The sequence below is a fragment of the Camelus dromedarius genome, chromosome 15, assembly GCF_036321535.1.
Source record: "Camelus dromedarius isolate mCamDro1 chromosome 15, mCamDro1.pat, whole genome shotgun sequence".
NCBI lineage: Eukaryota > Metazoa > Chordata > Mammalia > Artiodactyla > Camelidae > Camelus > Camelus dromedarius.
Window position 1 is genome coordinate 62826803 of NC_087450.1, and position 26908 is coordinate 62853710.

A 26908-nucleotide genomic window follows, 5' to 3' on the forward strand; every position below is an offset into this window, starting at 1 on the left:
TTTTATAACAGGAACAGCAGCTCTCGCAGACTGAAGTCCACTGTCCTCACCTGAGAAATGGACAGAATCTACGCGTTTGTGCGTGAAGCGCTTCTGACTTTGAGTCAGGACACGCGTGTCGGACGCTATGACAAGAGCTGTTGTGGCTGTCAAGCAGACTTGTGACGGAGCAGTGGTCTGACGTGATGGAAGCCAAGGTCAGGGATCTTTGCACATGGCGGGAGGAGGCGCAGGTTGGAGGAGGAGCTGGTGGTGACTGGGATGTGGAGCCGGGGGTTCCGAGGAGACAAGCCGAGGTGGGCTGATGTCTGGGAGCCCCGTGCCTGGGGGTTACGGGGGCTTGGCCTCTTGGGAAGATTTGATTTCAGTACCACCTCCTGTTTCCCTGGTGGGCAGCAGACACAAGCCTGAAAACCTTGGGGGACGGACGTAACCCGTGCTGGGGCGAAATCCTCCAGCGGCCTGCGGGGCTGTGCACGTGAGGGTTCGGTCCCAGTTTCCCGAATTCACCCCCGAGGTCTCCTGACAAGTGACACTGAGGGATGTGAAGCCTGCTCTGTGGTGGAGCTGGTCCCTGCGTACCTGCCGCACAAGCAGCTTGTCCAGGTGCCCTGAACACTAAGCCTGCGTTGCTGATAAGATTAACAGAAACACATTCTTAGATTTCCCTAAGACAGTTTCTGTGAGTGGGGGCCTGTCCTGGACCCCCGACTATTCCCATGTAATTCTGGGCTGACAACTCAGCTTATAGATTTCAGGGTCCCTTCCGAAAATGGAGGGGCTAAGTGATCAACAAGGCTACGTTCAGTTGTGTCCGGTGAGGCCAAGAGCCGTTGTACCTTTGGCGATAAATTGACAGTCCCCACGAGTGGCCGCAGGCTTGCAGCTGACTTGCATGGTGGCCGAGGCTGCAGGGGTCCCCCTGGCCCCGCCCTGGGGCCCGGGCGCCGCGGTCAGAGCAGCCCCTCCTTCCTGACACAGCCCCGACGGCCTTTGTTTTAATTGTCTCCGTGTTTAATTGCTTTTCTGTATTATTTTGCTTAATCTGGAAGAATTCCCCTAATGGGCTAGAATGATCTAATTGGACTAAATGTGATTTGCTTGTGGCCTTGTTTATTGGTGCAGAAACAGCCAGAGACGTGTGCTGCGAGGGGCGAGCAGGCTGGGTTTGCGGAGGGTGCTAGTTGCTTGTAGTTACTGTGTGACTTTGGAAGCATAATTTTTTAACCTGAGTCTGTTCATCATTTTACAGCAATTGATACATAACTTTTGAAAATCATAATTGATGAAATAATCATCATTTTCTTCTAGTTTTTGGTTACGTAAAATGTTACATCAGTTTGCTTTGGCAGCAAAGCATTAAACAGAATTACTCAAATCAAAAGGTGAAAGTCCTTCTTAGTCCTCAAAGTCCACTGCTTTTCCCAAAGATAATCCCTGTTAGCCATTGGGTCTGTGCCCACTCTGAACGCTCGTCCACGCTGTGACCAGTGTCCACATGTGAACGTACGACATGTGTCCATGTTGGAACATAAAGTCTGTAACCAGGCCCTTGACTCGCACTGTTGTGCGTGGATGGGGTGAGCCGCACCTGCTGCTCTGAGACGGCTCCTGTATCACTTTGCTCTGCCTCGCGGTGGCCTTGGCCAGTCAACACACACAGGCTCGATTGTCTATGACAGTGATCTGACCGGTCCACCACCGACGGGTTTTCATTTTTGAATATACACAATACAGCATCGAACTGCATCTCTGTGTGCATGGGACCGGAACGTGTCTGGGGGACACCAGGAGTGGGGGTGGTTAGGCTGGAGCTGCGTGACCGAACGTGTCTGGGGGACACCAGGAGCGGGGGTGGTTAGGCTGGAGCTGCGTGTCGAAGCTCATCAACTGCCCGGCTCCTCACAAGCCGGCAGGGTCGGCTCCCCTGCCCGTCACCCCGGCAGGCTGCAGCCTCCAGATCCTCTGCCCTGGTTCGGGTCCTGCCAGCTCTCCCTGCAAGCCCACCGTGGGAAACATGGTTAGTTTTGAGAACCACGAACTGCTTGCTGTAGCTCTTGGTCCAGGCTTGGGGGTGGCCAGTGACAGGAGGAGGCTGCGGCCTCCATCACGTGGGTGATGTGTTATCTGCAAAGGCCCCAGACTGCAGTTGCGTTTACTGGGGCACTTCCGTGTTGCTCGGGAATCGGCTGGGATCGACGGCCCCTGGCCGACAGGTTCAGCTGAAGGTCGCGCTCTAAGGGCAGATACCGCGCAGCTGATCTCGGAGGAACATGAGCCTGGGAAGTCCAGGTCCGGGGCGGAGAGCGGACCTTCTTAACTGTCAGAAATGCATCCCAGCCCTCTAGGCGATGGAAGTCTTCGGAGAAACGTGTGCTGGGTTAGATGCGAGACACACACACAAGAAACCTGTGTGTACTGAAAGAGTGGCCTCGACGTCTGCACCCTTTCTCCCGACTTCTGTCATTTCTCCTAAGGCATCCTCACTCATCCTCTTCCCTTAGTGCACATTTCCTCTTCCTCATCTTCCTTGTCATCTCAGCCTCGTGAAAGGCTCATTTCTGTTTACTCTGAAAAACCGGAAGTGGACGTCTTCTCGCTTCCCCAGACAAGCAGGAGCCGAGTTATCCCCTCGTGAGCACAGTCTGAAATGAAGCTCGCTTGCAGGGAGTGGCCCTGAAGGACCAGGGAAAGCCCCCTCTAGGGAAGCAGGAGAGAGGGACAGGGACCCCCTGCAGACACGCGACGCGTCATCCCTACCCGGTCTCTGAGCAGGGCACCCGGCGTCCACGCTGCTCATGGGGCACCGGTGGAGACCAGGTGAGGGCGAGGGCCGGGCCCCCCAGCATGGGGGCTGTGACATGCCATGGTGCGTCCCTGAGGTGCCCGCCGAGCTGCACAGAAGCCTTCGGGAGCATCTCCCCATCCAGACAGCCCGGGGGCAGGGGGCAGGAGCAGCACGGCCGGTCAGGGGCCTTGGATGCCGTCCGGGAGGCCCGCCTGAGGCGCCCAGTCAGCTCCCCGGGGAGGGTCTCCTTCCAGCCGAGCGGGGCGGGGCTGTCTGGCTCTTGGGGCTCAGTGTTAGACGTCTGAGGAAGAGGCACTGTCAAAACATGTCCCTCATCTTTTAGCCAATCTCCCAGAGAACTTTTAGGGACGGAAAAAATAAGCCAGAAACGCTGCCGTCGGCAGATGAGCCCACGGCAGTGACTCAGGCTGCTGGGAGGGCGCACGCTGGTGCCCTCTGAGCAGAGTTTAGTCAATCAGAAGTCCCTCTGACTGCAAGGCCCTCGGGAAAGCACTGACAGCGGGGAGGTGACGTCCACAGTTCCGCGTGCCAACGCAGGCCGGGCGGGTCACCGGGAGCCAGCCCTCCTGCCCCGGGGCCAGCGGGGCAGAGCGTGGAGCAGACAGACGACACTGCCCCCATCTCCAGCGGGGTCCTGCCGGCCCCAGGAGCCCTTCTGGGAAAAAAGGCATTCGTAGAGGAATTCCTAGTGTCACTTAGCCCACATTCACCTGCACTGCTGGTGGGAAGGTAGTTTGGTGCAGTCATTATGGAAAACTGGAGATGCCTCAAAAAACTAAACATAGACTTGCCATACAATCCAGAAATCCCAGTCCTGGGCATCCATCCAGAGAAAACTAATTTGAAAAGATACGTTCACCCCAGTGTTTACAGCAGCACTATATACAGTAGACAAGGCACAGAAGCCACCTAAATCTGTCCACCAGCAGGTGAATGGATAAAGGAGCTGTGGTATATTTATACAACGGAATACTACTCAGCCATAAAAAAGAATGAAATAATGCCATTTGCAGCAACATGGATGGACCTGGAGATGGTCATTCTAAATGAAGTAAGTCAGACAGAGAAGGACAAACATCATATGACATCACTTATATGTGGAATCTAAAAGAAAATTATACAGATTCTATTTACAAACCAAAAACAGATTCACAGACATAGAAAATAAATTCCGGTTACCAAATGGTGGGGAGAGATAAATTAGGACTTTGGGATTAATAGACACACACTACTATACATGAAATAAATAAACAACAAGGACCTACTGTGTAGCACAGGGAACGATATTCAATTTTTTGTAACAACTTTTAATGGAAAAGACTCTGAAAATACATGTGTGTGTATATGTATAACTGAATCGCTTGGCTGTACACCTGAAACTAACGTCGTAAATCAACTACACGTCAATAAAAAATAAAATTTAAAAAAACTAAAAGCACACCTGGCATATAAACAAACACAGAGGAGAGCTGAGCGTTCACAAGGTGGTGGGGCACACTGCCCGTGCACACCGCCCATGCACACTGCCCACTGGCGGGGAGCTCACCCTCAGCGCCACAGCACTGGGCGCTCTCGGCTTTTTGGTATTTGGAGCTAAAGGAAATATCTCACATTTGTAGTCCAGCCCCATCATTGTCAGAGAACTGAACTTCAGAGAGGCTCATGATCCCAAAAATGTTCCCACCAGTGCTGCCTAAGGAGGGTCTTACTAATCTAGTAATAATGCATGAACTTGGGAGACCATGTATTTAATAATAGTTCGAAAAAAGAGTAGTTCTGGTTTTAAGCCACTATATAATGATTTCAAAATCAATCGTGTCAAGTCTGTACGTAACCTCCTTAACAGAATCTGGAGGAGAAAGCAAGGTCGGGTTTCAGGGCTAAAACAACGGGGGCCGATGCAGTGACGCCACCTTCACCAGCCGTCGCTCCAGACTGGCACCCCCGGGGGGTGCACATACGCCTCTGTCTCGCAAGGACTGGGCTCTGACTCCGAGCGCGGGGGGTTAGAGTGTGGGACCGAGGCTGTGGAAGTTGTGGGAGCCGAGCCTGACGTGAGGATGAGTGGGGACATTTCCTGTCACATAAGAGTTAAGTTTCCAAACCGCACTGTCCACGAGAGAATCCCCAGGGCTGAGAAGAGTTTCTTGCATTTCTAGCACGTGTGCGTATGCATGTGAGCGTGTGTGTGTCCGTGTGTGTGCATGTTGAGTACTGGCAGACAGAAAATGGCCACAAAACATGCTGTCCTCAGGACTTTTCAGTCTCAGTGGCTGTATTCTGCTCTAAATTAAACCATAAATCGTAATTTTTGTTGAAAGCATAATAGATTAAAATTTGGAATTAGCAGATAAAAACTGCTACATACAAAATAGATACCAGGGTCCTACTGTACAGCACAGGAAACTATATTCAATAGCTTGAGATAACCTGCGATGAAAAAACATAGATGTGTGACTGGATCACTGTGCTGCACACCAGAAACTAACACAACATGGTAGAGCAACTCTGCTTCAATAAAAAAAGCTACAAAGTAACTCCAAATGAGCGATCCTAGATGCAGATGCACAGAAAGTGTGCCCATTCTCATGCTACTTTTCAAACTTGATTTTTCAGGGTAAATGTAGAACCTTTCTAGCTCCGTGTGTGTATTTTTTGAATTGTTCCGTTCCTTATGTGTTTGGGTCTTCTTAGGGAAAGTAATAAAATCTGTTACAGTTGCATTTCATAGGCTGCCTGTGTGTTTCATAGGAAGCTGTGTGCTGTCTTACTTCAAATCCCGCTTGCAAAGCAGCCTGAGTGTTTCCTCTACTTCGAGGTTCCTTGCAGGAAGCGGGGGTGGAGTATTTTAGAGGATTTACAGTAATGGGGGCTGTGGTTGTCGGTGCCACATGGAGCCCCTTGGGGTCTCTTCGTTTGCTGACACACTTCACTGCTGCCCATTAACACTTCCTCTGCTGAGGCTTGGTTTAATGAGCATCTCTGGACCTGGAGGTTTGCTCCAGAAACAAGAGCTTCGGCAGCTGAGACACCCGGCTCTCTCCACTGCCCGATACTCTGGTTCAGCCTTTCTTTCTTTTTCTTTCCCCAAGATTTTCATCCTGTATTTATTTATGCATTTGTGTATGATCAATTTTTTTCCTTTGGGGGGTAATTAGGTTTATTTATTTATTTATTTATAATTTTATTTTATTGAGTTACAGTCAATTTACAATGTTGTGTCAATTTCCAGTGTAGAGCACAATTTTTCAGTTTTACATGAACATACATATATTCATTGTTGCATTCTTTTTCACTGTGAGCGACCACAAGATCTTGTATATATTTCCCTGTGCTGTACAGTATAGTCTTGTTTATCTATTCTACTTATGCCTGTCAGTATCTACAAATTTTGAACTCCCAGTCTGTCCCTTCCCACCCCACTCCCCCTTGGCAATCACAAGTTTGTATTCTATGTCTATGAGTGTGTTTCTGTTTTGTATTTATGTTCATTTGTCTTTTTCTTTTTCTTTCTTTTTTTTTTATATTCCACATTTGTACGACCTCATATGGTATTTTTCTTTCTCTTTCTGGCTTACTTCACTTAGAATGACATTCTCCAGGAGCATCCATGTTGCTGCAAATGGTGTTATGGTGTCGGTTTTTATGGCTGAATAGTATTCCATTGTATAAATATACCACATCTTCTTTATCCAGTCATCTGTTGACGGACATTTAGGCTGTTTCCATGTCTTGGCTATTGTAAATAGTGCTGCTATGAACATTGGGGTGCAGGTGTCATTTTGAAGAAGGGTTCCTTCTGGATATATGCCTGGGAGCAGGATTCCTGGGTCATATGGTAAGTCTATTCCTAGTCTTTTGAGGAATCTCCACACTGTTTTCCACAGTGGCTGCACCAAACTGCATTCCCACCAGCAGTGTAGGAGGGTTCCCTTTCTCCACAGCCTCTCCAGCATTTGTCATTTGTTGACTTTTGAATGATGGCCATTCTGACTGGTGTGAGGTGATACCTCATCATAGTTTTGATTTGCTTTTCTCTGATAATGAGTGATATTGAGCATTTGTTCATGTTCCTATTGATCATTTGTATTTCTTCCTTGGAGAATTGCTTATTTAGGTCTTCTGCCCAAATCAGTGAAGCTAGAACACTCCCTTACACCATACACAAAAATAAACTCAAAATGGATCAAAGACTTAAACATAAGACAAGATACAATAAACCTCCCAGAAGAAAACTTAGGCAAAACATTATCTCACATACATCTCAGCAGTGTTCTTCTAGGGCAGTCTACCCAAGCAATAGAAATAAAAGCAAGAATAAACAAATGGGCCTAATTAAACTTACAAGCTTGTGCACAGCAAAGGAAACCATAAGTAAAACAAAATGACAACCTACAGAACGGGAGAAAATATTTGCAAATGAAACCGACAAAGGCTTGATCTCCAGAATATATAAGCAGCTCATATGACTTAATAAGAAAAAAAAAAACAACCCAGCATTTTTTTCTTAAACAACATACATTCTTTCCTTGACAGTAGGATTATTCTGAAATAACCTTGGTTTTTTGTCAGTAGTTCCTAATACTGAGACAGTCATGCAGAAGTCTTGATAGAACGCTGATAAATTCCAAATTGACATTAATATAGAAAATGTCTCTCATTGTTCTCCTAAAATAGATGTGAGCTGGCATTTAGAAACACCCTTGTCAGCAACAGACTGTATTTTGTTATGAATGAAATCACGTTATTTCTAGGAAATAGTTACACATCTGAAGTATTCCAGACTTAGCCAAGTTGTTTCGTAATTGCATCAAAGTGTTAAACAGGGCACTGATCTTACAAATTGGTGGCAATCGATTAATTTAAATATTAAGTGCACTTTGTTTTACCTTCAAACCTAGACATGTATTTAAACTTGTTAGGTATCTTGGATTTCAAAGTAACTTAACCAAACATGTAAAAGCACCTTCTACTTGTCCGTTATGACCCTTCCTATCCGTGTTTCTGAGTAAAACCACGAACACATTCCTTGGGGAGGAGTTGCATGTTTGTACAGCTAAGTCCCCGCTGGAAGTGTAAGCTCACAGAGAAGTGGGTTCCTGTCCTCCCCCACCCAGGTACTTACATGCTGTGTTATCTTCTTGTCCTTCAGAAAATGGTGAAGCCACGTCCAGTGGGCATCTCGGAACGCTGACCGGCTGAGGGAGAAAGTCGGACCCAAAGAGCAACCCCGGGTGATTGATTTCAGGTACCTGCCGTCCGCTCCCTGGGGGCTGAGGACAAGGGTCCTCTCGCCCCAAGCCCCCACCGTCCGCTGGCACGCCCTCCCATCTCGGCCTCCCGCTGCTTCCAGACCTCTGGGAGGCAGTCAGCACCCTGTGCTGCATCCCCTCCAGACAGACAGTTTATGCTAAAAAGAGCCATTTGCAGTTAAATGAGGTGAATGCTCATTGTTTCTGCTATTAAAGCTGTGTAGTGCGGGACCAGCCTGCAGCCTTCTGGGCGCCGTGAGGGGTCCTGGGATTGCTGGTGCGGAGTACGGGACACTGGGACCTCGGATGGAAAGGCGGAATCATTGCCCCCAGCCCCACACCAGCTGTAGAAGTAGCTGGTCAGAGAAGGTCACTAATTATGCCTTGGAGAGCTGGGGGGAGGTCGGCAAAGACCAGATGATCGCCGCCCAGGCAGCACAATTTTTAGGGACTCTCACAGGCTGGCGTCTGCTTGGCTGTCCTGTGACTCAGTTCCCACCTCCGCAAAGCTCAGCCTCTGACCGTGGGCAGGACACGGACCAGAAGCTCCGGTGGTGTCTTCTCCAGACCCACCTGCAGGGCCCATCCGGCACAGGCTGCTCGCTGGGGGGAAACAGGAAGGTTCTGGGGCGCCGGTACCTGCGTAGGACGCCATGCGAGGAGGCCTTTCCAGGTTCACTGTGCCACAGTCATTTCTCTGTCTGCCAGCTGCCCTGCTTGCCCGTGTGATGGCAGAGTTGCTCGCCATCACGTGGGTGGGAGCTAGGGCTCGGCCTCTGCCGCGAGCCGCGCTGTGCGCGCCGCAGGCTTTGGGGGCTTTAGGAGCCGGCGCAGCGGGTCACACCTGCTCCAGTCATTCTCTTGTCTGGATCCCGTCACTTTTCAAAGACATCCACTCCTTGTTTGGGGTTGGGGAAGCCATTATGTTTGTCATTTCCCTGGAGCTTGGGGAAAAAGAAAAAAAAAAAAACCGTGCACACTGAGTGCTCAGCCGGAAGCTGACTTTAAAGTAGTTAAAGTTTCTGACACGTGGCTGTTTCCACACGTGCAGGCGATCGCTTCGTCCAGCCTCGCTGAGTTTTAGTCATAAACGGGTTGTGTTCTGTGGGTCTGAACGGACATGTCTGGCGCGGGTTACGTGCCCCATGTCTGAGTGGTGGCTGGTCACGTGGTGTCCCGCGCAGCGTCTGAATACAGCTCTCGTCAGAGTTAAACACACACACGTCCCTACGTGCGTGAGCCAGCGTCCAAAGGAAAAGCCACGTTCACGCCTGACAAACCTGGCCTTGAGGAGGCGTCTCACTTGAGGCAGAGCATTTGATTTCGAGAGATGTGTATTCTCAAGGTGGGCGGTTGGACATGTTCAGAATAGATGAGAAACATTCCAAGGTACCAGCAGGCCCGCATCTGGTGCCGCAGCCCGCCGGTCCTCCCACCGTGTGTCTGTCACAGCCCTGGGGACGGTAGGCTCTTCTGGGGGGACGATGAGCTGAGGGCCTCCAGGTTGATCGGGTAATAGTTACAAGAGCCCAACCACGCCTGCGACGGTCTCACCCCATGGTCACCGCGCACTTGCCGTCCCCCCGCGGGCTCTGGTGACGGCGCTGTGGCTCCAGGGGCAGGGAGTGCAGCTCACACCCGATTTCTGGGTGTTTTTACCCATTCTCCTGTCCTTCCAAGACCCGTGCTTGGCCCTGAGGGGATAATGAGTACATATCTGCTGTAAGCATGTCGTAAACACTTTGGTCCCGGGTGAGGAAACAGAACAGCAGATTAAAGGAAAAGGCTCAGTGCCTTGACGTGGGGAGACTCCAGTGCCACAACCCTAGCTCCCGGGACGAAGGCCAGGCCTTCACGTGGTCACCTGTGAGAGACTGTGTGAGGTGTCAGATTGCTGAGACCCGGTGGGCCCACGTCTCCTTGCTGGGGTCCGGGCAGTAAGTGTCTTGGTCTCCCTGAGGCCTCCCCGAGAAAGCAGCCGGGACTCCCTGTGGACGAGTGCGCGTGGCCGTGTTCCAGAAAGACTTCACCCGCGAGGTCGCAGCGCGGGGTCTGGCCCTCAGGTGGCAGTTTGCCAGTCAGCGGTGAACATCTAAATGAAGCATCCTAAATAGCCCCCGTCGTTTTTGGAAAATAGAATAAAACTCTCACTCTTTCCTCAAACTGTTACTTGCAAACTCACCCAGTGGGGTCTACAATTACGGCCCCAGGAAGTTGCTCCCAGCCTGGCTGGCGCTTGGCCGGTGTGGGCGCTGAGCAGCCGGGATGGGGCCCAGCCAGGAGCCGCGGCGGCCAAGACACCTGCGGAGGCAGGGCGGGCCCATGGAACTCGTGAGGGCTGAACAGGAGCAAGTGGCACATTTTCCAGCGACTCTGCCTTTAGCAACCTGCCTGCCAAGAAACACCCTGCGGTCGTCCTGAATCATCCCGAACGTGGTGTCAGAATAAGGTCAGATGAAACCAGCGCCCAGAGGCGTTCCTCCACCTGTGCGCACGGGAAGTTGCGTGTGCTGACGGGCCCCAGCGCCGAGGGGGCTCCTCCAGGGCCCGGACTCCGGTCAGCCACGCGGACGCCGGCCACCAGGGCCCCGGGTAGGGGCGGGGCTTCGGTGCGGCGGCACCGCGGACTTCGGTAAAATATGACCCGCTCAGTCTGTTCCTCCAGATGCTCTGCGGCTACGAACTGCATGTACAGCCAAGTGGAACGCAGGGACTAGGACGCTGAGTACAGAAGGGTGACTTTGAATTGCAACAGAGGCTTCGGATAAAGGGGTTAGTCCTGGAATACACTGCAGATTCTTTTCTAAAAGGCTAGTTTGTGAATGTCTCAACCTGTCTGTCTTATTTGGGATGTGAATTAGTAGTGTAACTCACTTAGTTAAAATGCAGGACATTAACTGATACTTTCCACTGAAATTAGTATTTTTTTTTTGGATACCTGTACCTTTAAAGCCGCATTTTGACAGCTAGTTGTTTCACAGCAGATCTGAACGGGAGAAAGCCGGCTGAGGAAGCACAGCCTGCATGACACCCTAAGTGTTAAGAGAGCCCAGCTGGGCCCGCAGCGGCTTGACGCCATGTCCGAATCTGAGGAGCAGCTGCCAGGCTTCCAGACCAGGGAGCAGATCCCAATTATGCCGCAGGATCTGCGTGACTTTAGAGAAGTTGTTTAACTCCTGGGCTCTGAGCCTCGGTTTCCCCATCAGTTAAACGGGCATAGTAAGTTCTTAACAGAAGTGCTGTAAGGATTAAATGAGATATAAAGCGTGCAAAGCACTAAATTCGGTCATTGAAACACAGAAGCTATTTTAGCGTTTACGCAGCTGTGCTGCGTCTGAGACGGGCAGTGGGCTGCCCGTAAGTCTCAGACATGCACCCGATTCCCTTCCAGACTGCAGCTCCCCGAGCAACAGCAGGGCCAGGCGATGCCCCGTTCCTGGGCCGGGGGACTAGCGTGAGAAAGGATTAAGGTGAATCTCCCTCCCTGTTTCTTGGAAGATGCAGCTCTTGGAAAGGGAGAGGAGCTGGCAGGCAGTGCGTCCACGAGCAATCCAGAGACGCCACTCCTGGCTTAGTAGTAGCACCTGTTCAGAGCCCTCCCTCTCCACCTCAGCGTCTTCTACCCAACGCTCTTTGGTGTCCGCTTGGCATCCAGAGGACGGGGGCTCCCGAGCACAGGGGTGCTGTCTTGCTCGTGCTCCCAGTCCTCAGCGCAGCTCGAGCTGCGCCAGGAAGCAGCTGTTGATCTCGTCCGTGAATGAACGCACCTTTGTGCCAAGTGAAGGTCTGTAACGTAGAGCCGATTCGCAATGACCTCTGCTGAAGGTGACTGAGGGTGAAAGGGAGGGACAGAACTTTCTTTTTCCTTGTGTCTCGACATTTGTGTAACAAAGGTGTGCATGTATTTTTTCTGCCAAAGGTGGCAGGAGTGTTTACTTTTCACTTTATGCCACTGCTTCCACTCGATTTCCTAGCATGTGTGTCACTGTATCACGTGCAGTGAGACGCACTCACCCCTCCACCCACCGGCCTTTCCCCTCACATACCCTACTTCCGTGGCGCCTTCTCGAACGTCCATCTTTGCTCTTGGCCCCACCCCTCCTGCAAAGTGGGTGTCATAAATCTGCAAACACTAACCCCACTGATTGGAGACTGTTTTCTTGAGGGTCTCTGAGTCTGTTTCTTACAGGTACCAGTGAAGGGAGGATTTTTAACCTACATTTAAAGGAAATAAATGCCTATTAAAAAAAAACAAATTATTAAGTAAGTTGCTGCAAACCTCATCTATACACTTAAAGGTATAACCATCTGCATTTCTGGAGCACTTTTTTGGATCAGCTGCTACACACCAGACATCATAGATACAAAAAAGAAAATGGAATTAGAGAATTGTGCCGTAGACCAGTTCACATTTAACCATTTAACGGGGAGAAGGCACGTATACCCCCAAAACCCATGCGCTGAAAAGGGCTGGAAAAGGGGTGTGGGTAAAGCGATCGGGTGCCATGCACCCTAAGCGTGGGGGAGTCTAAGCGTTCCCGGGGAAGGCGGCGGGAGTCCTGGGTGGTCACCGCCAGGCCGCCCTCCACGGGCACCTCCGCGTTTTTCAGACAGATGTGGGTATTTCAGACGTGGCACTAGCATCTGGAAAGGCCCCGCAGCGCGAGGGCGGGAGCAGGAGGGGACGCCGGGCACAGCACGTTCAGAGTAAGTGCTGTAGGTGGTGAGGAAACGGGGTGAGTTTAAACAAGGGAGACCCGAGCTGCCCCTTCCTTCGTAAGACGGTTGAAGGGCAGCCTCCCCGGATGGTCCAGCCAAGGCTGATGTTCTCAGGAAGGGAGGAGCGGGCGGTGTGGAGGCAGGAAGGATGGATGGGGTCAAACCCAGGTGAGACAGACTTTGTCACCCAACCAGCTGGGAAGAGTGGTCGTGAAGCACTTAAAACAATGCGTGTGACACACGGAGCTGAGTGTCTGGGGCACGGCTCGGTCTCTACATCACGGCTATGACTGTGATTCATGAGGAGCCAGGACTTGCCTGCCCCGCCAGCAAAGGCGGAGGCGACCTGGCTCGCATCCGCGTGGCGCCGCTGCTCCCCGCGCAGCTGTGGGCGGAGCGCGGCTGCTCCGCTCCCTGGGCACCGGCGTCGGGAGCTTTCAAGGATGCTTTGTTAAAGGAAAAAGCAAGATGCACAAGAGAAGCAGAAGCAGGACTCACACTTGTACTTGCCTGTATTTGCATGAAAGCTTCTGAAGGGAGGGCGGGCGCCGACAGGTGTCTGCATGTCGTCACTGTGCAGAGCAGGCGGGGACAGGCGGGAGCTCTGGGTGCGTTTATTCGTCCTTTATTCAGTTTTACTTATTTTTGCACCAGGCGAATGTAAAGGAAGGAAGGGAAGGAGGGACGGGAGAGGAGGAGGGACGCCAAGGCTCGAAGGAAGGAAGCGGTCGGGCGGGAAGAGGCGGGCGAGGAGGCGGTGGCGGCACCGTCCCGTCAGCGTCCCCCGCGCAGTCACCCCCGAGCAGCTTCGGGGCTCCCCGCGTATCTCGTGAGCGACACGTGCTCTTCTTTCCAAGATCCTCTAGTTTAAAACTTGTCTTACAAAGTCTGAAACCAGAAGCCGCAGCATTGTTCATCCACTTCCTCCGTAGTAGTTATCGTTTAAAGAACGACTTTTCAAAATAATTAAAAGAATGTGTTTTCTCCAGTAACATTCAGGAAATGCCAGTCAGTGACAAACTGGGAAGAAATGGCAGTGGTCAAACGCTACAGAAATCCTTCAGAATCTGGAAGGAGAGTGGTTTTATGTCTTGGTCATGCTTTTTTTAACACAGCAAAAGAGTACAAGGAAGATGTTATGTACCAGTGGGGGAGACGTGAACATGGCCTGTTTCCTGACATGATGGAAGCAGTAGGAAGTTCCTTTTTTGTTAAAATCACACTTCGACTATGCGGAAATTTTTCTCCCTCAGGAGATGAACGCTGAAGGGCTTAGCTGCGAGGAGTGGCGGTACCTACAGCGTACTTTCCAAAGGTTCAGAAGGACGTGTGAGCGTGTGGCGTGTGAATCACGTATGCCTGTGGGTGCGTGTGCGTGTGTGTGTGTGTGAGTGAGATTCGTGTGCCCGCCGGTACAAGGCGGCGTGGACAGCGTGGTCCAGGAAGGCACAAGGCAACCTGCCTGCATCTCTTTTTCTTAAGTATTTATTTCCTAAACGTTCATTTCTGAAACATCCTTATACATGTTACAGATTGAGAGTAGGAGTCACAACTCCTTCCCCATTTAGGTGAAGATCAGCTGTCTCCTGGGTGCAGTTTCCTGAGCCCTGCTCCCAGCACCCGGGACAGCTGGCTCCCCTCCATCAGAGGCGTCCTGGCATCGCCAGATGAGCAGTGACGGCCCTTCGTTTACAGAGGAGGAGGAAACTCCCCTCCTCATGGGAAGACTTTTCTGAGGCCAAAGCGTTTATTCATGACGGAGCTGCAAATGAACTCTGGCTTCAGGGCACCTTCCAGCCTCTCACACTGCAGTGGCTTGCTTGCATAGGATTAATTAAAAGACTTTCTCCCAAGACACTCAGTATGAAATGTGTGTACGTGGGAGTGTGATTGTGAATGCAGGAAATCCCTCCTTCTGAGAAACAGGGTGTATGCGCTCCTGAGAATTTCATCCATCATCTGTAAACAGCTTATCTCTTTCTTTCACATGCTCCGAAATCACTAAGCAAAATGTCAGATTTTTGTAAACACCGTCTTTCTTTCAGTTCATCCTCACGCAGAAAACAGAAGGGACTGTTTGTCACTGAGCTCTTCTCCCTGCAGCCGCTGTGCTGGGTGCCCATTACAGAAGAGGAAATAACACAGAAGGAGAACTCGGTCACCCCGGAGTCGGGGGCAGGGGTCTCGGGGAGCCCGGCCCTGCGCCGATGCCGCGATGCCCAGATGCTCGGCTCCGCAGGGCCCCGGCCAGCTGCAGCCAGGCAGGGTGTGGAAGGGCCCGTGCCAGCCTGGAGAGGCGTCTGTTCCAGGATCTAAAGAGCAAACCTCTGGAAGGAAGGAGTGAAAGCGGGGGGAGGACAAGAAAAGAACAAAGTTCAAACCTAATTCTGTAAGGACTGAACAAAACAAACAAACCGTCCACCTGCCCAGCCTCCAGACTCAGTCGGTGTCACTGCGCCAGGACGATAAGGCGAAACGATGGCCCTAGCTGACCACGCTTACCAGGATGGCTAAGTTGTGCTCGCTCTCCTCTGTCCGCACCCAGAAGGAAGCTGTGTTTACACAGAGTGTGTGCATGTATCCTTAGATTATAAGAGTATGTGCGTTGCTGCAGAAATCGCACTGAGGTCATCTTTGCTCCGTTAAATGCTGGCCCGCCTGTGAGAATCCGTGAGGGGAAGTTCACGTCTCTCAGTGAACAAGACGAGGAACCGTGCCTTTCTCCCCCACACGCACCGGCCACGCCTTCTTCGTCGCGCTTTTCGGCTGATCCCTTGGCAGGTTGTGCCCGAGGACGGCCACCCAGGACGAGAGTCGGCTGGTTTGTCGGTGGTGTTTGGTGTTTTACTTTTGAGGACCACAAGCAGAAAAATAAGTTCCATTTCAGTTATAAATCTTTAAAATGCTTTGTCAGACACTTTCAACTAATGATCTGCTTTTACGGAAAACGGGAATAAATGGCACCCGGGCAGGCGGGTGGGCTGCAGACTGCCTTGGAGGGGAGGGTGCTCACGAGGCCCCGCCTCCAGGGCTCCAGCATACCAGTCACCCCGAGCGCCCGTCGGAGCAGAAGCACGCAGCGCAGCCCGAGGCCACAGGAGGCTCCAGGTGTCTGTGTGGGGCCCTGTCGTCTGTGTCAGGCAGGATCCACTGGGCTGTTTAACAAGTGAACTCGGAAATAAACCCAGGATGCTCAGCACACAGAAGTTTTCTTCTTGGTCACCTCACAGCCCTGATGCAGGCTGGGCGGCCCCTCCACTTGGTGGCTCTGCCGTCTGGAACCCGGAGTCCTCTGGAAGGAGCGGCGCCTTGAGACGTATGGGATGAGGGGGGCCAGGTGAAGCCTCCCATTACTTGGAGATCGGATTTCAGGTCCCAGTCCTGCCGGAGGGAAGCTGGCAAGTACAGCCCTTGATGGGGAATGCAGCCCTGTGCCCTCCCTCCCAGGTGCGTCAGCGGGGCTGTGGGGACCGTGGGGGGGCCGTGGGGACCGTGGGCCACCCGTGCCTACACCCGCATCCCACCAGCTCCCCTCACGCTGCTCTGTTCTGCCCCGTAAACGTCGTGGGCACAGTGGGGCCCCGGGTCTGCCTCCCGGGGAGGGACATGGACTCAGATTCCAGTGTCACTGCTGTTTCCCGCAGACGCGGTCAGAAGCGGCTGTGGGCCCGGATCGTGCAGTGTGACCTTCGCCGCTGGCCAGGCTGCCTCGTGTGCACGCGCACTCGGGCTCGCTTCCCCAAACACGGGTTACTTTGAAGCAAATCCGAGTTAGTGTGAAATTTTATCAGAGATACTCCAGCATGAATTCCTAACATAGGAAGTTTCTCTTCGGTGAAACCATAGCCACCCATCAACCCTTTAATTATCACCAGACATCCAGGCCCAGCTCAGAGCCCCCAGACTGTCGCACAGATTTATTTTCATACTTTGTTTGGATCAGAATCCAAACAGCATCCACAGGGCGCCCTGCTGACGGGACTTGACCCTCTCCCAGACCTACGTCGGTTCCCTCCCTCCTCTGCCTTCACCCCGCCTCTTGTGCCTGCTGGCGCTGAAGCGGGGTCCCTCATGGTCTAGAGGGTCCCGCAGTCTGGACTTGGCTGGTTTCCCCCCTGGGGTGTCACCTACCGTGTTCCTCCGGCCCCTGAGTTTCCTGCAAACTGGCAATTGGATTAGAGGCCTCACCAGATTCAGAGGTGACCTGTGTCTTCCTATGTCATCACAATGCGGGGGACACACAGGGGTCTGCTCTCCCCTCAGTCATGGTGCCGTTGGTCAGAGGGCCCCAGTCACCAGCCACCCCATCTGTTAGAAAGTCACCCATCAACCTTTCCAGTCAAGGATGCTCGTTACCTAGACCCGACACCTCCTCAGCCTTACGAGGTGGCGTCCTCCTTCCTCCCTCACTGACGAGCAGATGGGTCATGAAGCAGTGGCTCCTGCTGCACACAGGACCGCAGGACAGCAGGACCGCAGGGCAGCAGGACAGCAGGACAGGAGGACAGCAGGACAGCAGGGCAGCAGGACTGCAGGACAGCTGGACCGCAGGACAGCAGGACCGCAGGACCGCAGGGCAGCAGGGCAGCAGGACCGCAGGACAGCTGGACCGCAGGACCGCAGGACCGCAGGACCTCAGGATCACAGGACAGCTGGACCACAGGACAGCAGGATAGCAGGACCGCAGGACAGCTGGACCGCAGGACAGCTGGACTGCAGGACCGTTGGACCGCAGGACCGCAGGACAGCTGGACCGCAGGATAGCAGGGTAGCAGGACCGCAGGACAGCTGGACCACAGGGCAGCAGGGCAGCAGGACAGCAGGCCCGCAGGGCAGCAGGACCGCAGGACAGCAGGGTAGCAGGACCGCAGGACAGCTGGACCGCAGGACAGCAGGGTAGCAGGACCGCAGGACAGCTGGACCGCAGGACAGCAGGACCGCAGGACAGCAGGGTAGCAGGACCGCAGGACAGCTGGACCGCAGGACAGCAGGGTAGCAGGACCGCAGGACAGCTGGACCGCAGGGCAGCAGGACTGCAGGACCGTTGGACCGCAGGACCGCAGGACAGGAGGACAGCAGGACCGCAGGACAGCTGGACCGCAGGACAGCTGGACCGCAGGACAGCAGGGTAGCAGGACCGCAGGACAGCTGGACCGCAGGACAGCAGGACCGCAGGACAGCAGGGTAGCAGGACCGCAGGACAGCTGGACCGCAGGACAGCAGGGTAGCAGGACCGCAGGACAGCTGGACCGCAGGGCAGCAGGACTGCAGGACCGTTGGACCGCAGGACCGCAGGACAGGAGGACAGCAGGACCGCAGGACAGCTGGACCGCAGGACAGCAGGGTAGCAGGACCGCAGGACAGCTGGACCGCAGGGCAGCAGGACTGCAGGACCGTTGGACCGCAGGACCGCAGGACAGGAGGACAGCAGGACCGCAGGACAGCTGGACCGCAGGACAGCAGGGTAGCAGGACCGCAGGACAGCTAGACAGCAGGACAGCAGGGTAGCAGGACCTCAGGACAGCTGGACCACAGGGCAGCAGGGCAGCAGGACAGCAGGCCCACAGGGCAGCAAGACCGCAGGACAGCAGGGCAGCAGGACCGCAGGACAGCTGGACCGCAGGGCAGCAGGACAGCAGGACCGCAGGGCAGCAGGACCGCAGGACAGCTGGACCGCAGGACAGCAGGGTAGCAGGACCGCAGGACAGCTGGACCGCAGGACAGCAGGACAGCTGGACCGCAGGACAGCAGAGTAGCAGGACCACAGGACAGCTAGACAGCAGGACAGCAGGGTAGCAGGACCACAGGACAGCTAGACAGCAGGACAGCAGGGTAGCAGGACCGCAGGACAGCTGGACCGCAGGACAGCTGGACCGCAGGACAGCAGAGTAGCAGGACCACAGGACAGCTAGACAGCAGGACAGCAGGACAGCAGGACCGCAGGACCGGTGCTTCGTGCCGCCCACCCCTTTCCCAAGCAGGGGTGTCCGTTCTCTTTCGATGAGGACGGTGGGTTCTAAGAAGTGAAAAGGCGTTTATTGGAGGGAAAAAGTGCTGTCTCCTGAGGTTTCCCTTGTGTTTGCTAAGCGCGCTAAGTGCCCGTTAACACTGGTGACAACAGGAATAAGAGCTTTCAATGAGCACGAACGGCCCTTGTGCTGTGTGATTGGCACGTGCGTTCCCTCCGGTCAGCTTCTCAGGGCCCGGAAGTCGATGCCCTGATGATTTCCGCCTGCGGTAGGAGCCCGAGGTGTGCAGAGGGGTGGGCGGTGTCTTGCCCATGGTCACCCACGAAATGGTCACCTGTGAGATGGTAGCCTGGGTTACCTGGGCCCTGTGCCTGGTGGTCCAGCCTCTGAGCGCATCGCAGGCAGCTTCCCACGTGTTTATGGTGCAGGCAGCGGACGAGGAGGCGGGACACGGAAGGGCCTTCCAAAGAAACGCAAGTTCTCAGCCACTTTGTGTGAAGACATAGCAGGTGGTGGGCCGGGGGGTTAAGGTCATCTGGTTGGTTGGCGGAGCTGAGGGCTGCTGGGGGGTCAAGTCCAGAGGTCGCCCCTGGCTTTTCCGTCCTACCCGGGAAGCCGCGGAGCCCACAGCTTTGTGCAGGTCCGTCAGCCCCATGCTGACCGCCCGCCAGCCTCCCCACGCGCTTCCCGAGGTGGATGTGCTGGATGCTGGCTTTGCCTGGCGTTGGGGGCAGAGGGCTCAGAGCACCTGCAGTCCCCGCCCTGGCCGTCTGCTCCAGTGACTTCCCCTTGGGGATCTGAGACGCACGCAGCAGGATTCCTTTCGTGGTAAAAAGGAGTTCTTTCAGCTGTTAGGTGACCCTTCTTTCACTGCAAATGCTATTTATTTCCCTGGCCACGGTCCCAGGACAGCCTGGAGGTAAGAGGACGCTCGCGAGACCTTCAGCTCCCAACGCCCTCTGCGCCCACCCTTCCACGGAGCAGGGCCCTGGCCCCACCTGCTCCATCCTGCTGTCACGGGGAGACCCAGGTGACGACTCGCCACCACATCTGCCTGTCCCTCCACTTCGATGTCGGTGCCTTATATGTGGTTTCAAGTGTGCGTGTGCACGCATGTTTGCACGCCCGTGCATGCCTGTGTGTCTGCACGTGCACATCTGTGTGTGTGTGTGTGTGTGGTGTGTGGTGCGAGGACAATGGGAAGGAGAGGGGAAAGCAGAGCTCTAAGGGAGGAGGGAGCCGGTGTGTCCTCACACGAATTCCGGTTCGACTCAGCACAGCGCCCAAGCCCGGCCGAGGGTGTGCACACCGGACGCACGCGGGGAGGAGCGGGGCGCCAGGAGCCCCCTTTGACAGGCCCTGCGGGCTCTGTGGGGAGCAGCCCCGATGACAGCCTGGAACATGAGGTGACTCGTGCCAAGCGAGCTGTCTCACAGCTCCCTGTGAATCCGCCAGGCGTTTCCTTGTCAGATATTTTTCCAGGAAACAGCAGCAGGGAATCAGAAGTTTTTTTTTTTAAATCTGCCTGGCAAGAGCCGAGGCTCGTTTAAGATGCAGCTCACTGACTCTGCCCAAACCCCCGGCGGGGGCGTGCTGTGCTCTGGGCCAGGTGCTCACTGCGCCGCTGACGGGACAGACGTGACGGAGAGAGAGCTTCTGAGACCAGAAGCAGCCAGGTGCGGGCGTCGGAGCGGCCGGTCCACCCCGACTGTGAAGACGGCTCCGCGGGAACGTTGCAAGGAACAGAGTGGTGAGGCCAGGGGCCCGGAGTGAGGACACGGCTGTGAAGTGCGCTTGGGGCTCTGTGTGCGACTCGAGTCTGCAGCTGCATGACCCTAGAGGTGCGTCCTCTGTCTCTTGTAGTTCAAGTTGAGGGAAGTGAACCTGCCGTGCTCCTCGGAGAGGCCCTGCTGCTGCTGACAAAGCCTCAGGCTCGCCGGGGGCACAGTCTTGGCATGGAAACGTGTTTCTGCAGCAACAGGTACTTCTCTTAGTTAAGTGAGAGCCGAGCAACGCAACCCCCTTCTACAGGAAGAGCAGGTGCAGTTGTAAGAGGGGAGGAGTGGCACTTCGCTCACGTGGTGGTGCTCCCAGCCGCCATCCGGTGTCTCTCCTCGTCGGCCCATCACAGAGGTCGTCTGAGCTGCTCGTGGGCCTCCGACTTGGTCAATAAAAATATATTAAAAATAGTGTTTTTTGTGAAAATGGTAGTGGAACCGAAACAAGAACCATTAGATCAGGATGAACTGGAGCTCCCTTCCATCCCTGCCGTTTCCCTGAAAAGTGACAGGAGACTCTTTGGAATAAGAGACAACGCCATGGGACGGCTGTCCTGTGGAAGCCCAGCCCCCGAGCGATTCGGGTTTGCCTAATTACCTGGCAAGACTGTGAGCCACCTGACCTGCTCTTGTCAAACTAAGGACGCAAAGTCACGAGTAATAAGCGTGCTCCCGCGTGTGTGCGCCGTGGCTCCCTGCGCCTCCGCTCCCGCGTTGCTGCGCGGCTCCCTGCTGTTCCTTTAAGGGCCGCGATAAAGCCCGAACTCATCGTTCTCACCACCTGAGACAGTGCGTTCACTGATCTGCTCTGTTTTATTTTACGAAAGTGTCCCTGAGCCCCGCGTTCCTAAGTGAGTAAGTAAACCAGAGCGACGCCAGCGGAGCAGCTGCTTCAGCTCTTCAGCGGAACACGTATTTTGCCAGCCCAGCTGTGCCGCGATCGAAAGTCTATCCTTGGTGGACTTGAACGAAATGGCCGGATTTTCCCCCAAACTGATGGAAACGAATGGGGAAGAAAAGCAGCTTTGCTTTCATTAGAAACCTCGACAAAGTTCAATTAGAACCTCTTGTTTTCCCTAATCTCCCCAGGACGGTTCTGCTGCCCTCATGTCTCAGCAGGGACCTCTTGGCTCAGGCCAGGACCACCTGCTCCGCCCAAACTGGGTCCCTCCTGTGACGCCAGCCTCTCCCACGGCCCAGAAGCCGCCTCCGATACCGCGTCACCTCGCCCCATCACCTTGGCCACGTGAGGGGCAGGCCTAAAACGGGGAGAACCAGCCTCGCGCTGCTCTGGGAAGGACGGGAGCACTGTAACGGCTCCGGTGAACCCAGCTAAACTCGCGATAAACCTCTAATCTATGTTTCCGCGGGATTAGCAACTCAAACATAGTGAGCAGAGAAGTCTAATGAGTAAACTAGACTTTTTCCTACACTTGCTCATGAGAACTGAATGGTCCAAGTTCTGCTGAAAGTATTTTACATAAAAATAGGTGATGCTCGGTGTGTTTGCATGTGGCGTGTGAGCTTTTGGAGAGTAGGTTCCTCTTTCCTGTCTGGTGGTGTCCGGAACAGCAGAAGGCCGAGTCCTGAGGAAACCAGATTGCCGTCCGGTGAGTCGGCGCTTTGCGCTGTCCCGGCCTGTGGGGAGCTGGGTGCTGAGCGCCCCGAGGTGGAGCCCCACGCCGTATTTCCGCCCACACTGGCAGGGGCAGAGGCAGCACTGCCCTTTCACAGTCTCGCTCCCGGGGAGCCCCCCCGCTCAGCCCACTTCCCTCCAGACTGGAGCTGAGACACGGAGGCCTGGGGGTGCGCACGGTGCCACACGACCAGATAGATGTCCACGAGCTGACGTTCACACACAGCCCCCGGGAACGCTTTCCGGCCTGGTTACTCCAAATCAGCTTTTTTAAATCACATTAACAGGTTTTATTGTGCAGTTTATAAATCCACCTTGTACTAAGGAGCGACACATTGGAAATAACATGTAAGTTGTGTTTGTGCACCTAACCTCTGCTCCAGACGCCTGCTGAGTGGTATGATGCTGGGCCCCGCCTGATCACTAGACCTGGTGTTGTCTGTTTCTTGTAAACAAGGAACGTGAGGGGGAGAGAAGCCACACGGTCACACAGCGCGTAGCGAAACAAGGTTTGAACCACCGGATACCTGACACCAGCGTCACGGACAGAAGTGAGGAACGATACGGACAGAAAATGAAAGTGTAAACAGCTGCCATCAGAGCTGAGGAATCGGGCAGTTTGGGACCACGGAGAAAAGGTGCAGAAGCCCCCAGCCAGCCCTGTGGGGAGCCCTCGCTCTGCGGCACGGCCGGCGATGCGCTGCAGCCCCGAGTAGGTGCTCAGTGCGCGGTGCTCCGTGTGTACCAAAGCCTGGAGACGGAAGGCCGCGGACTGCCCTGGGGAGACCAAGTGCGCTGCAGCCACGCAGGCCTGGGCCCAAACCTGCGTCTTGGGCAGACCGGTGTGGGTGAGGCTGACCCAGGCTGCCGTGGGGTGGCCAAGGGTAAATGAGGCAGCACGTGCCCTCCCGGCTTGTGTCCGCACAGCGGCCTGTCAGGCAGTGGTGGAAAGGTGCTTGCATCTTGCATTCTTACCTTAACAACAGGACTTCACGAGGACGTGTGGGTTCTGTCTAAGGGTCTGAAGGTCAGAGACTCCTCTTTTGTCGTAAGTCCCATCCACGTTACCCGAGAGCTTCTAGCACCTGACGGTGACGTTGAACCATTTCCAGGAGAGAAGGGACCGGCCTCAGACACTGCGGATACACAGTGATTACAATGCAGATTATTTCTTTTCAATTTACCAGTTATAAACATCCAGCCCAGTGCTTTTTGGAGAAAGTCACCCCAAGTTACGAGTTACTCATCCGACTACACTACTCCCTTCATTCTTCAGGGAGTAAATCGAAGCCTCATTAATTTCAAGCACCAGAATGGGTGATTTTTAATTTTCCTGGCTGTCAAGTTAATAAATCCTAATTAATCTAAGCATTACTTAGCAGAGGGGCTCACCTAACAGGTGGCGAGTGGTTTCACCCCAGGGCTGAGAAACGCACACCTGGGGAGACTTCCTCCTCCTCGACAGTCTGACCGGCATCAGCCCTGCCAGAGAGGCACGTTCGCAGAAGGCAGAACATGGTCCTCAGATGGGGGCATCCGTGAAGCTTTGATGCCCCCACCACACGTGCCTACGGTGGAGCGTGGACAGCGGGACAGTGTTGCAGGCCCTCCCAGGGTGCAGTGCACCTTCACAGCCGGGCCCAGAGCCTCCCGTCTCTGCTGCTCTGACCACCTCTCCCGTCCTCTCTCACCGACGCCATCCCACCTCCCGCCCTGCCTCCCCCGACCTGATGCTTCTCAACCGCTACTCCATCTGCGTGTCCTCATGTGGTCCCTCGTCCACCTGTTCTCCATTTGCCCCAGGTGCCGGCGCTGAGGGAGGCCACTTCACAGCCTCCTCAAAAGGTGGGCTTCACGTCCTCACTTCCTGCTGGCTTACCCACCTCTCCGTAATGCCGCTGGCTGAGTTCTGACTTCCAAATCCAACTCGCATTTTAAAACCTCATCCTGATGGGCTCTGAAGCACATCTGACGTCGCTGGGCACGTTCAGAGAGATTGCACCCCGCCTTCCCTTCTTCCCTCTCCGCTCCCCACGTCCAGGTGTCCTGCCCTCCACCTGCGGCTCCCAGGTCTGTGTGCTCGCCCTTCCCGTCCTGCCGAGGTCCCAGGTACCGCCACGTGCCGAGGACCCTCGAGCCGGCACCCAGCTCGGACGGTTTATCGAAGACTGTCTTGACCTCGCTGCTGCCCTAGCAGCCCTGACCCCTAAGCGTGGTCGTCCTCCCCGCGGAAGCCCCGTCCTCCGTATCCTGCTCGTTCCTGGCTACACACTAGCATCACAGACGCGCCTCCCCCTCCAGTCTGTGTCCCTCAGTCCTGGGACTGTCATGCCCTTCTGACATCAGGTCCAAACCCCTCCTCTCCACCCCCCCCCCTTCCTGCCGTCCACACCTTGAACAGAGGTTTATCGTCACTCAGCTGGACCACGCCAAGGGCCTCCTGCCCGGCCTTCTTGGCTGTAGCTCTGTGCCCCCCACATCCACCCTCCACACGGCCCTTATAATCGTCTGCATGAGATCTGGACACACCCGTGCCACCCCTCCTCCACATGAAGCCTTTTGTAGCCCTCGCATCCCTGCGGGGTGCATTCCTCCAGGTGCTACAGTTACCGGTCCCCCTCCCACCCGTCCGGCTGCCCCTGCGTGCCACGGGCTGACACGTCGGGCTTGGCCACCCGGGACACCCCCAGAGAGCCCCTGACGTGGCTCCATGTGCCTCTGTGCGCGGTCTCTGTCTCCTGCCTGGAAGGCGTCTTTTGTTTGTTTACCCGTCTGTCTGGACTTGCCGTTCAGCCCTCAGCGCCCACCCCCAGGCCCCACCCCTCTGTCCGCCCACCGCTCGGCCCGGGTCTGCTCTCAGCAGTCGTCTTCTTCCTCAGCACGTACTTCAAGTAACAGAGCACATTTCCTCTAGGATCTTTCACTTGCCTCTTTCGATCCTAGATCCAGGTCTTCAGGGCAAAGGAGAAATCTTATTTTCAGTGTTTACCCCAGGGCGTGCCTGGTGCCGAGTGCTGAGTACTGAGTACTGGACGTACTCGGAGCGCTGACTCCACGGGGAGAGGCTCCCCGGCCGTCTTCCCTCTGGCGAAGCCGGCGTACATGGCAGGCACCACCGGCAGGCTCCCCTGCGGCTCCTCCTCTGGTCCTATTCAGGAGAGAGGACTTCCTGAGTCCAGTGTTCAGAAAAGCAATGGTGTGTTCTCTCTTTGGGGTTTTGTGGCTCTGTACAAAAGCCTTAATTTTTTTGAGCGACAACTGGTTTAGGCATTGAGTTCAATGAGATACACTCAAGCTGGTTAAGCTGTAATTTCTTCTTTGAACATCTTCAAACAATAATTTCTCCTGCGTTGTCTTAGACAGACTAAACCTTTCTGCCTTCAGTTTACTTGCCTTATGAGTGTGAAGGAGGGTGCAGTACGGTGCTACCTCCCCTCGCAGGTGTCCAGCATCCTGCCCGACACCAGCCTCAGAGCGGCCCTCAGAGGCCCTGGGACTGCCTCCCTCCTCCCTCTCTCCTCCCTCCTCCCTCCCTCCCTCCTCCCTCCTCCCTCTCTCCTCCCTCCTCCCTCCCTCCCTCCTCCCTCCTCCCTCCCTCCTCCCTTCCTCCTCCCTCCCTCTCTTCCTTCCTTGACGGCACCTCCCCCACATCAGAAGGCTGGTCGCACACCTTGCATCTTTGAGGGAAAGTAAGACGGCAAGTGTGAAGCCCCTGGGATGACACAGGGAACCTGAGGTGTTGGAAGGAACAGACACTCGATGTTTTAGGTTAACATTCAAAACAAGTGCGCATCACCTGTGATGTGATTTCTAAGAAAAACTTCAACTGTATCAAACCCTTGTGGGGAAGAGGCCAGCGTCACCAGGACACAGGAGGGACGGCTCTCTGAGGGCAGCCTCCAAGCCGCACTTTGCAAGTCAGATACCGGCGTGTTTTCTCAAGTCCCCCCACTTGCCTCGGTAGAGGGACACCTAAGACCTGAATTGAATTTTCTTACCAGTACGAAGGATGACTCCACTTGCTTTGGTTTAAAATATGTCAAAAAGCAAAGCTGAATCCTAAGTTATCAGCAAGGGGAAGTGTCGGCTTGTCTGTTTTCTGAGCGTTTTCTCTGCTTCCTGGAGGAATGAGCTGGTCCAAGAGCAACATGCTCTCTGAGAACCCTTACAACACTAGCCTCGCATCTTCCGCCGGAGGGCTGCTTCCGTCCCGCTCCCTTCCCCCAGCGTGCGGGTGCGCCTTGCCCCAGTAAGGGGGGGCGGGCAGGGAACAGCGAGTGGAGAGGAAAAGTGCATGCAGGTAGGCAGGCAGCGGGCGTGAACTCGGGCTGTCACCATCCAGGCCTGGATGCTGCAGAGGCTGAGTTCATGGCGGCGGACAGCCAGCGCGGCCTGGGAGGCAGACCCCCGGGTGTGAGCTGGTGACAACTGCAAACCCACGCCGTGAACTTGGAGGTGGGCAGTGTGGGCGGGTCTCTGGCATGGAGACATGGCGGGAGGGGGTCTGCAGCACGATCTGGGCTCAAATCTCAGCCCTCTACCAACAGCTGAGTGTCCTGCTCGAGTCTAGCACCGCCCTCTCCTGGAGCCCTCTGCAGCTCCTGCCGCAAACGGGGAAAGTGACACCTCTCCCGCGGGACTGTCGGAGGCAGGAGCGACGTAGCTCATGTGGAGAGCCCCGCAGGGAGGCCAGCAGAGGGCCGGGCACAGAGCAAGACGCTGGGCGGATGCAGTTTCAGCCCCCC

General features: G+C 54.8%; 1 protein-coding gene across 16 annotated transcripts in view; it reads left to right on the plus strand.

Moving 5' to 3' along the window:
* Nucleotides 1-26908, plus strand: part of MYT1L (myelin transcription factor 1 like) — a 373300-nt gene that overhangs the window by 114226 nt on the left and 232166 nt on the right. For all 16 annotated transcript variants that reach the window (XM_064494756.1, XM_064494755.1, XM_064494758.1 and 13 more), the window contains exon 3: nt 7962-8057. The gene's annotated coding sequence lies outside the window, so the exon portion shown is untranslated. The remainder of the gene's footprint in view (nt 1-7961; nt 8058-26908) is intronic.